The following is a 15231-nucleotide window of genomic DNA, read 5'->3' as shown; positions in this document are numbered from 1 at the left end:
TCTCCCATTTTAATGTCCTACTGATTCTTTATTTAGTGGAACATGGGTCAATAGTGACGAAATGTACCAAAAATGAACAGAGCCCATTCAGATCTTGCTTATTTCTTAAATATCGACACCAGGTTTATTCTCAAAATGAAAACACAAGGAATCTGTACACAATACTGGGAGTGTTATTTGCTGAAATGAGGTGATGCGTCATGTTGCAAAGGATTCTGGGAAGGGTAAGATATCTTCTCTAGGTGAATTCTAGCAAGGAAAACACTGAGAAAGAACTCAAACTGATGATGTCCTACACATCCCCCATGAAAGATGACACTGTAGTAAATAGGTGTAGAGAGCCCTCAATAGTCGGCCACTTAACTAGAGATCCCTCGTAATGTAGTGCGCCTAATTTTTATGATGCAAATTTGTAAATTACAGGATGGTCGGTACTTAGTGGAAAATAAAAGCCCTTAATTTTCAATTTACATATAGGTCAAGGCCTATGAAATGGAAATCAGTTAAAAAGGCAAAATTTCTTTATGGGACAAGAATAAAAAGGGTAGTTCTGTGCATGGAGGTAGTATGTTCTGTGTATCATATTTTGCAGAAAATGTTGGGTAAAATAATACTGGATATATTATGTAGGCCTATAGGCCCTAATTAAATCCCTAGTGATATTTTATCACACTTCATAGTTTTTGCATGGACATGTATATGTCCATAGATGTTAAAAGTTTTTAAAATGACAAATTGTACATATAACAGGGTTTGTATGAACAGCCAGATATTACCCTGATAGGAACTGACTGAGAGGTCTTTATCATCCAATCCTTCATATTCACTAGAATTCCAATGCAATGGATTGGGTGGTTCCTTCATAAGTTGAGATTTTATGACAACCTGTAAAGATCTGTGCAATGTTTATTGCTTTATTTTTTTAGGAAACCAACCAAATTACCAAAATAAAAAACATGCAATGCACTTTTACTCCATTAATTAGCCTACACTTAACCCCCTGGACACTACTGGTTATCTAACAGCATATTTCTGATTGGTTGATAACTTGAAATGCTCATTTCAATTGCCAATTATGACTAGGCTTTAAATTTTCTGGTCAAAATTGCATTTGCAGATGATCTTATTAAAACCCTCCATGATTGGTTCAAAATTGGACACAATATTCACTTTGGCCAATTGGCAGGTAGTTCTCATTATATCTAGCTGAATCTATATGGATTTGAGGCATGAATAGGATGCAACACATGACACACGGGAGGTCAATATTTAAATACAATATTTGACCTGAATTAAAAGTAGAAATATCAATATCCTTCATTACGAGCCAAGGAAATTAAACTAAAATCAAATTAAAACCACAAAAGTTTCATACATAATATTACGGTGAACGTGTTATATATAATTAATCAAACCTTTAATTACAAATATTATATATGAAACTATTATATAGATGTCTTTATTCACTGAAGAGTAAAGTTTACATTTTTCAAAACAAATTTAGGTCATGAATGTTATTAAACGATGGCGATTTAACAATTTAATTCAGAGCAGGAAAAAACTAATTTGGACGGGTGTCATCGGCATTAAGCTGATCCGTGTGCCACACCCGGTGCTTTGAAATATATTCTCCAACTTGTTTCAGGGTTGCCAAAAGATTTCAGCCCGAATCGTGGGTCAAATAATCAAAAAGTCGCTCAATTTTTCTCTTTACCATTGGCTTCTATGGGGCAGGAAACTATCAGAAGTCGCGGGAGCCAATGTTGAAAAGTTGCCCAAATTTTTCTTAACCATTGGTTTCTATGGGACAGGAAATTGTCAAAAGTTGTGGGAAAAATCTTCAAAAGTCGCCCAATTGGGCTACCAAATCGCGGGTTTGGCAACCCTGACTTGTTTGTGGTCAGAAGACAGCCAGACAGGGAATAAAATCCCCATACACTTGTTTTGGGTAGGGTTTATTTTTGTTTTTTGGGGTGGGGGATATTGAGTTTCCTCTTTGGCGTAAGTGTAGTACTCACTCAGTGCACAGTTATGATCATTCCCCAGCGATGACCGAGCTAGTTTGAGTATATCATAGGGTATCAGAGCATGGAGCTGGTGCAGACTTAATACAATTTTGTAAAATTAAAACAATATTCTTCAAAAGGACTAGAAATTCTATGAGTTGATGATATCAGAAAATGGATATCAAAAAAGGATTAGAATTTAGAACGCTGCTAGAAATGCTGTAATATTTCAACATTCAGGGCTTGAAAAAATGTTAATTTCCCGGGAAGCAAGCTAAATTTCCCACAATTTATTAGCACGTTTTTATATACACAAAATATACAATTTCCCTCTAAATACCAGAATTTCCCCCCCCCCAAACACCAACGGCAACATTTCCTGCAAAATTCCCCACTTTTTGGAGCCATGTAAACATTTACAATCATGATGTTGGTGACAAGTAATTGTTGGTGCAATTACCATAAATTTAACTTGATTTCAGTTAAAAATTACATTGAATACTGATCCTAAATTTGTATAGATTTCAAGCCCTAAATCATGTAAATAAACAACATATCAACACCATAACAAGACACATGAGTTCAGTGAACTCATTAGTGACCTCACATGACCTTGGCTTCCAGAAATTCCAATGTTGACAATAATGGATCTGAAACTAAAATGTAAACATAGGTCACTTAATGGAAGTTATGCCAAGGTAAATACTTGCATATGTTTACTTTGGACACTTTGGACCACTTCCAGTGACCATAAAACCCACATCAAACAAAGATAACCATTGTATCATGTATGCCTATACCAACAAGGTATGTACATGTACGTACCATGCTTTAACCAAATAGTACTAACTGAAAGCATGGTACCTTATACATTTAGTACATAAAACCAAATTTTGCATTCTGAATCCCATTACTTTTGACTTCTCTCTGCAATTCCCATGACTTAGGTAGTATCAAAATTCCATTGTATTTTTACTATTTTTCAAAATTCCATCACTTTTCATGGGTCTGTGAAGAACCTTGCCATTTGTTATTCAGTTCCAAACCAGCCTCAATGACATGCATTTTGAGCCCCTTTCAATCATGCTATCATAATTCCTGTCCCTGATTCAACCATGTCAATGAATTGAAGATTTTGATAACCTCTCATCCCATCACAATAGATCATAATGTATAAATTATGATTATAAATACTCTACTCAAGTCTCAAAGAAGAAAATACATGGCTATCATCTCTCAAGATGATGTACTCCTATTATCAAGTGGCTAACAGGCTTTAACAGCTTTACATAAATAATGGACAATGAACATTGTATGTAGGCCCTACATAATACAAAGAATAATTCTTAAAAACATTTGAAAAATGTGTGAATTTTCAATTGCTCAAAAAAAAAAAAAAGAGATTATATTTCGTAGCTCCTCAAAGCTCCAAAAGACCCCCCCCCCATTTTCTTGGCTCTGTGCTCTGATCTCCATGCTTGGTTGCCAAGGAGCAATCCAGGCCACCAGGGCAGTGACTGGGGGGATGTAACATCCAGCACTACTTAGAACTGGTTCTAGTTCCTCCAGGAGGGGTGTGCACGCTCGGCAGCGCAGCGGCCGGCCACAAACTTTGAGCGTGAAGCGCGATAGGATCGACTGGTGGATTTTGTATTCCAGAGGTCCTACCATGGTCCCACTCACTAGATCAGCCTTATTCCAAACCATGTATTTTCCCTTGATCAGTATTGTTCACCATCACCAATCACTTGTCAGGTCTGATTGTGAGGTCATGGCATGTGGAGTCCAACTTATATCCAAGTCCTTTTTGAAACAAATTTGCTTTTACGAACACAACTCTCTTTGTAAACATGGTAAAGTGCAAACTGCAATACATTCTCGTATTAACTGCGCAGTGCGCACACAAAGTATCTTGGTTCCTCATTTGACACGATGTGACTTTATTTCCTCAACATACCAATTTGAATGAAAAAGAAAGCATTTCAAAAGTGACAATAATGGACTTCTATAATATGCTGGAAACATGCTAATTATGAGCATAGGGAGCGATTGTTGATTTGTCAAGCTGTAATGAGCCCAGTGCAAAAGCCAGTGGGAATCTCTCTGAAGGAAGAAAAATCCCAATGGGTCACTTTTGAAATACTCTCTTTTCCCATTAAAAACTTGAGGGAATAAGTTGCATCAAGCTGAATGAGGGATCAAAATATGCAGAATGTTTCAATCTTTGATCCACCTTTTGATTAGGCCTATTTTATTAATTATGTTTAGTGTTTAAAAATACAATATTGCTTTTGTTTAAAAGTGTACAGATACTAATACTGTGCACATGTGCACGTACAATGCAATTTAACATTCCATCATGTTTTAAATTTCCTTGAAAATAGAAACATCTATCAAAATATGATCCTTCTATGTAGGACTAGGCATACCAGGAAATAAGTGGACTGTCATTTCATGCTTCAATGCTAATGTCACAGATTATTTGAGTTATAAGGGACAGCCTTGGCACATTGAAAAGGAACAAATTTAGTTAGTTTCAGTACACAATAGGCTTCAAAAGATTTCAACCCTATTGATCATGAGAAGGGAAAATTACTGAAAGGCTAGTACTACATAATTATTTCAGTCCCTCTGATCCTGATGCCCTCAAATAGCATTTATTGGAGTGGGATTGGCTGCAGCCACCGAGCCAGCCAGGGCGCATTGACAGGGATGGTTTGTCAAATTGTCATATTCAGCACTGAACCTGTGGCACTGCTATGCTAGCTGAACGTGGTAAAAAGTTTGCTCGATAAGGACAACCCTATAGATAAGCACATGATGAAAGTTCATGTAACCTGGAAATGAAACAAAAAGTCAAATTTCGGAATGGACACAGGGACTCGATCGCATAGGGCCTATGTAAACACTGAAATTGAAGGAGGAAAATGGGCTCCATGACAGCTAATGTTCGAAGACAATTCCAATACAAATTACAATGTAATGTTTTCTAATGGATCATCATTCCTCTCTCTCTCTCTCTCTCTGACCCTCTCCCATGGGATCGCACAACAATAACAAAGGATCCATTACTGGCTGTGCTGACTATGTTCGTTTACTAAATCCAACAATGCCAAATACTACCAATACCATGTACCAATGGGCCAACTTCATGTCCATATCAACTTCCACCAAGCATAAATATTGGCTTGTTTTTACATATCAAATTTGCTTGTTCTAAGCACAAGGTTAGGAATGCAGCTTATAAGAATGGACATTTTATCTGCCCACGCATCCATGTAATTAATTGTTTTATACTTCAATTACTTGGGTCCTTAATCAGGATATAAATGACATTGCTTTTGGAGAGCTTGTGGTAGATTCGGTTTCCACTGTCAAGGTGAAAAATACAAGCAAATTTGATGATCAATCTATTATCCCATGTTAGTGTAAAGTGTAACAGGGAATTTGGATACCAAAATCCTTGGCATAACATAACTTGAGCTGTGCAAGTTACGTATAGGGAGTCTATTCTAAAAATGTTTTGCAATAATTACGTGTAAGGGGGTCTATTCTTAAATTGGTTTGCTAAAACTGGCCCCCTCTTTTTTGCTGAGCCAAAAATTCTTTGCCTACCATTTCACATGCCAATTGCCAATAACCTGCATTTGTCCTATCATGTGATGCGTCAGGTGCGAGCACAGTTTACAGAATATTTTGAAATGTTTTAAAAGACGTTTTTGTAAGAACTGTTTTCCTGCTACTTTTTAAAGCAATATTTTGTCAAAAAGTGCTCAAAAATTATGTAGCCTACCAAAAATCACTTGTTCCCTTTTTAAAACCTGCCAAAACATGATTGCCCACTCAGGCAGATAACCAGTTAATGGTTGTGCCATTTTTGGGGGGGGGGCATGGGGGAAAAGTGAAAAGTGAAAACTAATATTCACCTACTCCCCCTCGTACATATAATTAATGTATCACCCCTAAATTGAGTTGTGTGTGAATCTAGGTTTTGAGTGGGAGTGGGTGTGTATAGGTGGCGATTGAACCTGAATGGAAAAACAAGACATCAGAATGAAGAAATATATTGAGTTTCTTCATGGTTTCTTTCACCTGTGACAAATGTCAAAAACATCTGTCACATGTTTGTATGTAGGGCCTACACATATAGTCTGTTCAGTATAACTATGGAATATGACCCTAACCCCATCCATTAACCTTTGTTATCTCACACATCCTGTCAATCTCCAACACCAACTCATCAATGATTTGTGTTATTTTACAAGGAAAAAATGTATTTTCCAAAAATTACAATGCATACGTTGTACAAGTCTTTCGTCGCAACTGTCACAGCATAATCAAAAAACACCCTAAAAATGTTTGGCCCTTAAATTCATAAATTTGGCTAAATAGTGTAAAAATGTATGTGTATATAGATAGGCCTATGCCACTAGGAACCATCAACCATTGGGGGGGGGAGGGGCTTGAATAGCTTTGAATGTTTTCATAGTTTTAGCACATTGTATATTCATGGAGAAGGAACAGGGGGCTCGTAAGCCCAAACGCTATTAAACATGACAACCTGCAATATGCTTTTTTACACGCAGGAAACAGAGAAAGCTGCATATTAGGCAAAAAAAAATGTTTGGTTGCCCTAGACCGACCTAAAAAATCAGAAATCTTGGGGTTTATTTTTTTTCCCATCACTTTTTTTAGAAGAAACCTTAAATTTGGACAGTATCAAGGACATTTTATATTGTTATTTACTTATTTCATTTTGTACATGTAGGAAGAGCCCATGAAAAAAAAGGATGACCTACTGGCCCTCCAAATTTTTGTCCTTATCATACTGCCCTACAATAATTCAATGGACATTAAAAGTCCAGAAAGTCACTATTTTTCCCTTCAACCAATTATAATACAGTGGGTCAAGAGGACACAACACCCAGCAAGGTGCAGACAGACACAATGAAAAGGTTTGAGTCCATCCCTGGACCTGACAATGACCTCAAGGCAGACACTAGCTGGTCATTATTGGATTCAAGTACACCCCCATACTGTGAACACAGTAGGGTCACCACTTTATTACTTAGCTAATCTAAACACCTTCCATTCACTAGGATCCACAACATGCTCATCTATCAGGGGAACAGTTCTTAAACCCCAATACATTGTATATTCATTGAATGACCTTTGGGTATTTGGATACACAAACTCATACCCTGAAACTTGAGGTCAAATTTTGCACTATGATTATGTAATTGAGGTTATTGGACTATGCCATTGGGATGAGGCTCTTGTGGTCCATAGTGATACCAGTATACTCAGAGTATACTAGTGGAATGAACAGTTTATAAGGCATTCAATTGCCAACTCATTGTGCCAATAATATTTTGATGAGCCTGATGATTCCCATATTGCATTCTGTCATGCAACATTTCTGATGGAATCAGGATGGAATTAACCTGTTTTTGCCTGTGTACTAGCTGTACTGAAATAAAATTGGATGGATTGAGCAAATATTTCTTGCTACTGTAGACATCATAAATATTTTTAGCATCCAAAATTCCAATTGTATCAATGTTGTCAGCTAGTTCCGTATTTATGTTTCGGATCCAATATTTTCACACATTTATTCACATCAAAACATGTATACAGCTCCCTCCCCCAGCCTCAATAGGTATTTCTACAGCAAGTAGGCCTACACAAATCTATGGTGCACTAATATAACATTTCAATGGTTTCAAAATAGTGCCTCTTGCCTACAGGCCAACCCACATTTCAAAATACAAAATTGTATAGGCCTATAGATAAATGTACATTAAACATATATATCTAAGGGTCTAGTGTGTACATCAGCACAAAGGTAAATGGACCAAGTATAAGCTAATCGTTACCATGGTTACAGTAAAAAGATCCATTTTTGGCAAAATAATCCAAAATTTGACTTTGCATGGATCATGCTGAGAGGGTGCCCCCATAGGTCTAGACTAGTACAAGTTGACCCACTTTTGCCTCCAGTGATGTTTACAGCTGTCAAGCAGATCCCTAAAACAAATAAAGACTTAGGCCAGCTTGCTAGCCTCTTTGTTTCCTGTAAAAGTATAACACCAAGGCTACATCTTCTATACAAACTATCTTCCTTCCTGAACAAAGTCCAAATTCAATGCTAGCACCCAGGGGGGTACTCAGTACAAATGACCATATGGGGACGTGCCGCAAATATGGGTAGCATTTTCAGCCTTTTGGTATAACAATGACCCCTTTTTCAAAGCCTATTTTGGTATATAAATGGGTCCTTTTTTCAAAATTTTCTCAATTTTTTCGGAAAATAGCCCAATTTTTCCTTAATCTAGCCAAAATTTTCCCAAAATTTTGGGAAAATTTTCAAAAACGAAGACAATTTGGGTTAAATTCAGCCCAAATTTTGGACTTTTGGTATATAAATGGGTCCAAATTTCTTGAAAAATTGGTATATTTAAGGGTCCACTTTCAAATTCTCAGCGGCACGTCCCTACCAAAACCAAACTTGAGTACCCCCCCGGGTGCTAGCACCAGTCAAATGTTGCTTAAAATGCATTAAAAAGATCAATCTTACGGGCCGTAAGAAATTTACAATTTTCAGATGAAAATAACCATTTTCCCTTTTGTTGAGGCCTATGTATTTCCTCATTTTAAAATAATTGGACTTCCCATGTTTATGCAAAGTTGTCCCTTAAGCCATTCCTGAAACAACTGCATATGCCTACATTACACATTGTAGGCCTATATTAGCATGATTAGGTAAAACGTGTTATTTCTATATTTTATATCAAATTTTGCACCAATTTTGCTCAAAATTATAGAGGCTGAGCTGAGACAAACTTTGGTCAAAAGCGATATATGCATTATCTGGCAAGTGGTCGGAAATGAGTGACAGTAAGGTCTTTGTCATTCTGTGCATCTGCCCCCCCCCCCCAATTCAAATGCAGTAAATGGCCAGGACAATACATTTTTGATATTTGCCTCCACCAGGAATTGAACCAGGGACTCTTGAACCAAAGTCAAAGACCACTGCTCTCTTAGACTATGCCATAGTCGATTTTTGATAAATAAAAATGTTATTAATCATGATGAACGCACTCAGTTGAACTCGAAATTATACTGATATTTAGTACATCAAAATACTAGTATAAAATGGTTATGAAAATTTTAGGCTATATAGGGCCTACTTATATTTGTGACAGTAAAAGTAAAGTATAGGCCCTACGTAGGCTTATATTATTGAATGCAACATATCATAATGGCATAATTATAATGACACTTCAATACTGAACAATTCTAATTTTAGAATCTGCCAGTTTATTATCCGAAAAACCGACTATGGACTTTCACTTTTAAGCAGAACTTTACACATACTGTCAATCATACTTAATTGTTTATCAATAAAATCCGTAGTAACCACAAGACTAAGCATGGTGGTACAATACGCGCTAGATGCATACGTTCATCCACCAGCACAAAAGCGCCGCATTCCCTAGATAGTTGTGTACCATGTATAGTTATAATGGTACCAGTACGCCGGGAGGATTTAAACAATAACGAGATCTGGGCGACCAATCACAAGCCAGATTCATTTTTAAAGATGCATTACATCATGCCCAATTTTAGTTAGGCCAGAAATTGGCCTAACTCTCAAGGCAAAGTCAGTAGTCCACTTGGGAAGCTAACAAACAGAGGGCGACGGTGACTGAAAAGATCAGTTGTGAAAATCTATCAATTGTGCACTCATTAATTAAAGCAGAGTTTTAAGCTTAAATGTAATAGCCAGAGTAGTGCACAATTGGCAAGTGGACTACGGAGAAGTCTACTGCTCTCTAAGCCTGAACAGTCTAGATGCATATTGCCTCAGTGTGTAAGTCTATGGCATAAAAATGCTACTCAACTCCAAAATTGTGTAGTAAATTGATAAAATTGTGTAGAATTTTGCTACGCGATACCAGCTATTTCTAACGCTGCTAACATTATTTTGCATTTTTAGCAATATCATAACAGCGTACTCATTCACATGACACTGTTTAATTATCTAGTTACAGGTAGAGGCCACCTATCCATTCATTCCTTCCACTAGGATCCACAACATGCTCATCTATCAGGTCACAGTTCTTTAACCCCAATACATTTGCACATTCATTGAATGACCTTTGAAAATTTGAGTACAAAAACTCATACCCTGCAACTTGAGGTCAAATTTTGCACCATGATTGTTTAATTGAGGTTATTGAACTATGCAATTGGAATGAGGCCATTGTGGTCCATAGTGCCATCCATCCATTCATTCCTTCCGTCATTCATTCATAACAATCGTCAGTATTTTGCTAACCAATTCCTTCCTGTATTCTCATTGTGGTCATTAGACAAGTATCCGTCCATCCTGCCTGCCGACCTGGACGGTTAGTCTACGGGCAATGGATGACCACTGGTTAGTCAACAACATTATGAAGTCAAAACATGCAATCCACAGGTACAGCATAAATGTGCCGCAGGTAATGTCTCTCATGTATGTTGTAAGGGATCTGCATTATCTTCAAAATATGGAAAACTCTGCAGAAGTTTAGCCTCGGTTCCAGGCGTCAGGGCGCTGGGATATTATTGGATTTTGGGGTGTTTTTTTTTGTCATGTGCCGCAGGTAATGTCTCTCCTGTATGTTTTAAGGGATCTGCAAAAATATCTTCAAAAATAATGAAAATACGGCAACCCTGCAGAAGTTCAGCCTCGGTTCGAGGCATCAGGGTGCTTCGATATTATTGGATTTTTTTTTGCTAATTATTTTTTGCTTCATGATTTATTTTTATCCTGAATTTTTGTCCAACTACCTCTAAGTAGGTCTATACAATTGCATTGGCCCTGTTGTCATGGTAAGAAAAGCAAGGATGAGAGAGAAGGACCTGTAACCAAATGAAATTGCTGAACTTGATTTTCTTCTGCTCTTGACAACTACAAGTTCTCAATAAGTGATCTGTCTTGCTGCCACAGCTGAACATAAATCGAGAAGCAAAAAAACGACAAAAACCCATCCTCAAACCGATGGTAGAAGAAGCTCAGGAGGGGAGGGTAGCTGGGATTGGGTGCTAGGATTCATTGGCGCTTATCGGCTACCCAGAACATTTCCACCGTTTCCCAATACCTTATCATATTCAATATGGGAAAGCAGGTAGATCAATATACTCAACCAGAGAACCCAGAGAAAACCTGCCGAGGTTGGACTGCGGCATGAAAACTGGTCTTGGAAAAAAACCACTAGAACATGTTGACCATGCTCACGGCCAGGGGTGCAGTGGCCACTTAAGGGGCAAACCTCCTGGCTGGGGAAAAGGGAAGGGTGGAGTCCTCCAAAGTCACAGGGTTTCCACTGTTTTAATACCTAGTTTGGAAGCCTTTCTGGAAAAATAAATTTTACAAAATATAAGTTTTAAAATGATTTAAACCCTCACATATATCAGCATTGTTTTTGTTATTTTATTTCTTTTTTTGTTTTTATGCCTAAATATTTTTATGACAGTATGACACTCAAAGTAAAAATATTAAAAATTTATCAAATTTGCCTACATGTAGTGTTTACATGTAAGTTTGTGTTTTTAATTATATGTAGCAAGCAACCTCAAGCAACCTGCATGTACATACATTGTATACCCGGTAAAATGTCAAATAATATTTTGGCTCGTTTCTGGACAAATATTTGGATTAATATGATGAACGAAAACACTCTGGTTTGTTATTTGTGACTATATTTGGAAACAATGGTCAATGGGGTATTGTGGAAATACAAAGTACACAATATGGTACTTGGTTCAATTTCCAATGAACTAGTAACTATATTATGTATTTTGGATAAAAAGCAGGGGAACAGTTCTTCCTGAAAGCCAAATTTATTTTCCTGTGGACCTCATCCAATTGGACTCAATAGGGAGACCTATTAACCCTTACTGAACCAGATCTCACTAAATCTCACTATTAAAACCACTGCTCGTGCACGCATTGCACGTGACTTGATGACGCAATCAGCCTAAGTCATATACCCAGGGAATCGTTGGCCGGGCCAACGTCACCTGTGTGGCTACATGGTGGGGATCTTCTGCGTGGCATGCGAGGGGTCAGAGGTTCGAATCCCGGGGGTGCCAAGTGACTTCTTTCTTCATCTTCTCTCCTTTTTCGTTTCTTAAATATAAATTTATTGATGTGCACTTGTTCTTCATTTGTTTACATTTTTGGCCAACATTCTTCCAGAAAGTGGTAAACATGGGATGCTATTGCTGGCATAACATGGAATGCCTGGACTTGCAAGGTGTTGTTAAAAGCAGTGGTCTACTGAAGAAGACAAATGCCAGGGACAGGGTGGATACAGATGGTGGACTTACTGGACTAATGTTTATTCCAGTTATACACATACACCCACACCCACCCCCCCCCCCTTATGGAAGACATGATCTTAATCTTCCGCACATGGAGATTGGGTTACTAAACTGTTACCTGAATAGGCGATTCCAACACCATTTGAAATTTACACCTACATTTGTACTGTTACTGTCTGAGCTTTTTCCTGGGAAACGGTGAATTCCAATGTGTGGCTATAAGGTCTTATCTTCCATAGGGGTGTATGGATTTCAACTGGAATAGCCCAAAGAGGACCCTACATATTGCACAGGTAATGACAAGCAGAGACAGAATGACACAGAGGACTTTATTTTTATATATCTTTCCAGGGACGGTGAAATGGTTTTAAAAAAGTTTTAGAACTCTCCATGCACCTGCCAAAATCAGAAACCACAATGGTTTCCTTCATTCATCAAAATAGAAGGTGCAAGGAAACCTGAAAATTAATCATTCTTTGTTTTGTTATAGTCTGGGATATCCAATCTTTAAATTATCTAAATTGAATAGTGGGTGTACTGGTATGGTGGGTCTCTGTTCATATTGCAATTATTAGGCCTATAGCATTTCAAATTTTATGCCATGTCATGTTCAGGGGTGCAACTTTGCCAAAGTTTTCATAAATTGAAATTGGTTTTCTTTTCAGTGTCAACAGTCATTTTAGGTTATTGTTAATGAAAGTGCATTATCTTTTTAAAGACAGTTCTTGTTCAGGTTGGTTTGTTTACAATTTTAGTTCTGTCAATATTATCAGTGGCAGCACCAGGGCCAGGGGTTAAAATGCCCCCAGTCAGAACTCCTACTCCCAGTAAAAACCCAAAATTATGAAATTTTCCACTTTTTGTGGCAATTTTGATATAAAATTGATGGTTTGAACTCAATACACAAATTTATTGAGTCGAGCTATGAGTTTTAAAATATTGGACGAGACTTAAGTCGAGTCCAATATTTTTAAACTCATAGCGAGACCAATAAATTTTGTATTGGGTGAAAAAAACATCCAATTTTATCATTATTATGTTTTCAGAATCTTTTCCTGGTCAAAAACATGATTTTTGGTCAAAAATGTGATTTTTTGGTCAATAATGTGATTGTTGTTGAAAAATGTGATTTTTGGTCAAAAATATGATATTTAGGCCTAATCAAAAATGTGATTTTGGTCACAAATGAGCGAGTCAAAAATGAGTTTTGGTCAAAAAATTGTAGAAAATAAAATTTTGGAGGAAAAAATGAGCCTTTCCAACACAGTCCAAGTTTTGAGTCCAAGTGTTGATTATATTGGACTCTTCAACTCTGTACAAAGTATAGGAAGGAAGATTCTGAGAACATAATAATGTGCAAAATTGGTTAATTCCCCCCTCCCCCTTGAAATCTAATTCCTGGTGCTGCCACTGAATGTCATAATAGCAGGCAAGAGGATAAAACAGTGCACATGCAAGGCCTACAATGTATGAGACAACCCCATGTGCAACTTTATATCTTTACCAGCTGTTGCTACCTCTGTACACATACTATCATGTCTATCATATCTACTAGTGAACATTTTATCATGTTATTGAGGCCATAAGATCCTTGAAAACAAGATGGCACATAATTTATATAAATGGGTCCTTTGGTCTGTTTTTAAGGTGTCCATTTCAATATGGATCCTGTCTCTTCCTACCTCAGAGATGTACATTTCGTGGTATTATTTAGCTTTCAAATGAGACCAAAACCATGACATTATCTTTTCGTTTAGCCGAGGTATGATGAACTGAATTTAGATCACAATTTGAAAATACATAACACCACCACCATTTTTGGGTAGCAAGTTCAAAACGCATGGCCTACAATGTAGGTTGAGTGCTTTTTAAGATATTGATTATTGTTTTAGTGTTTTCTGCCCAGTATATCATGTATATTATCATCATGTAAATATGCAGAATCGACTCCTTTCTTGAAAACATTAAATTCAAGCTCTCCATGTCATATGAATTTGTGATGGAATCAGGATGCACTCAGCAAGCAAGGTAAATGGTTTTGCCATTGGCAAGGGTGGCCTGCTAAACATTTCATTCACAGTTTGAGATGAAATGTGTTGTATTTCAACTTCACTGCATGTCATCAGAATACAAAAGAAAAATCTGGGCAACCATGCACCAAAGATATATACCTGAGTACTGTATATTGCATACACGCACATAGCTAGGGATAGGTTGGTGATATAGGCCCTACATGTACATGTACAAGGGCCTATTTGGCTTTAAAAACATGGTAGTCATGGTAGTTGGCCCGGGGTATAACGTAGTTGGTTCCAAAATCTGAATGCACACTCCTTTTTATTTGACTGCATTTCCAAAATAACAAAAAAATAACATATGAAATTTGAAAATTTAGGTAGCCGACATGTAGGGGAGATTGGGGTTAGTTGGAACGCGGGGTAAGTTGAAACATTGTATTTTTTTCTGACACAAAAAATTAATTTGGTGAAATACTGGCACCTAGTAATAGGTATTAGTAAGGGTCATCCACCAAATTAGCAACAGCACTGATGCCCCACCAGTGTTGGCTTGGGAAAGGAATATCTGTTTTTTGACTTACTGACTAATTTTTATACCCCTCAGAAAAGATGCGTTATCTCCATGTTGTTTGAAGATTCAGGGGATTATTTTTTGAGTATTATAAGCACCAGTAGTAAGTCCCAGAATAATGTTAAATAAAAGTTTTAGTGTATTTCTTATTTTGTGTAATGAACTTTGAAATGTAAAAATAGGCATCGGGGTTAGTTGAAACTTTTGAGGTGGGGTTAGTTGACACGTGAAAATCGCATAGAAAAATATGGTTAAAAATTTGACT

Source organism: Amphiura filiformis, chromosome 10 (genome assembly GCF_039555335.1).
Source record: "Amphiura filiformis chromosome 10, Afil_fr2py, whole genome shotgun sequence".
NCBI classification, from domain to species: Eukaryota; Metazoa; Echinodermata; class Ophiuroidea; order Amphilepidida; family Amphiuridae; genus Amphiura; species Amphiura filiformis.
This window is presented reverse-complemented; position numbering follows the sequence as displayed.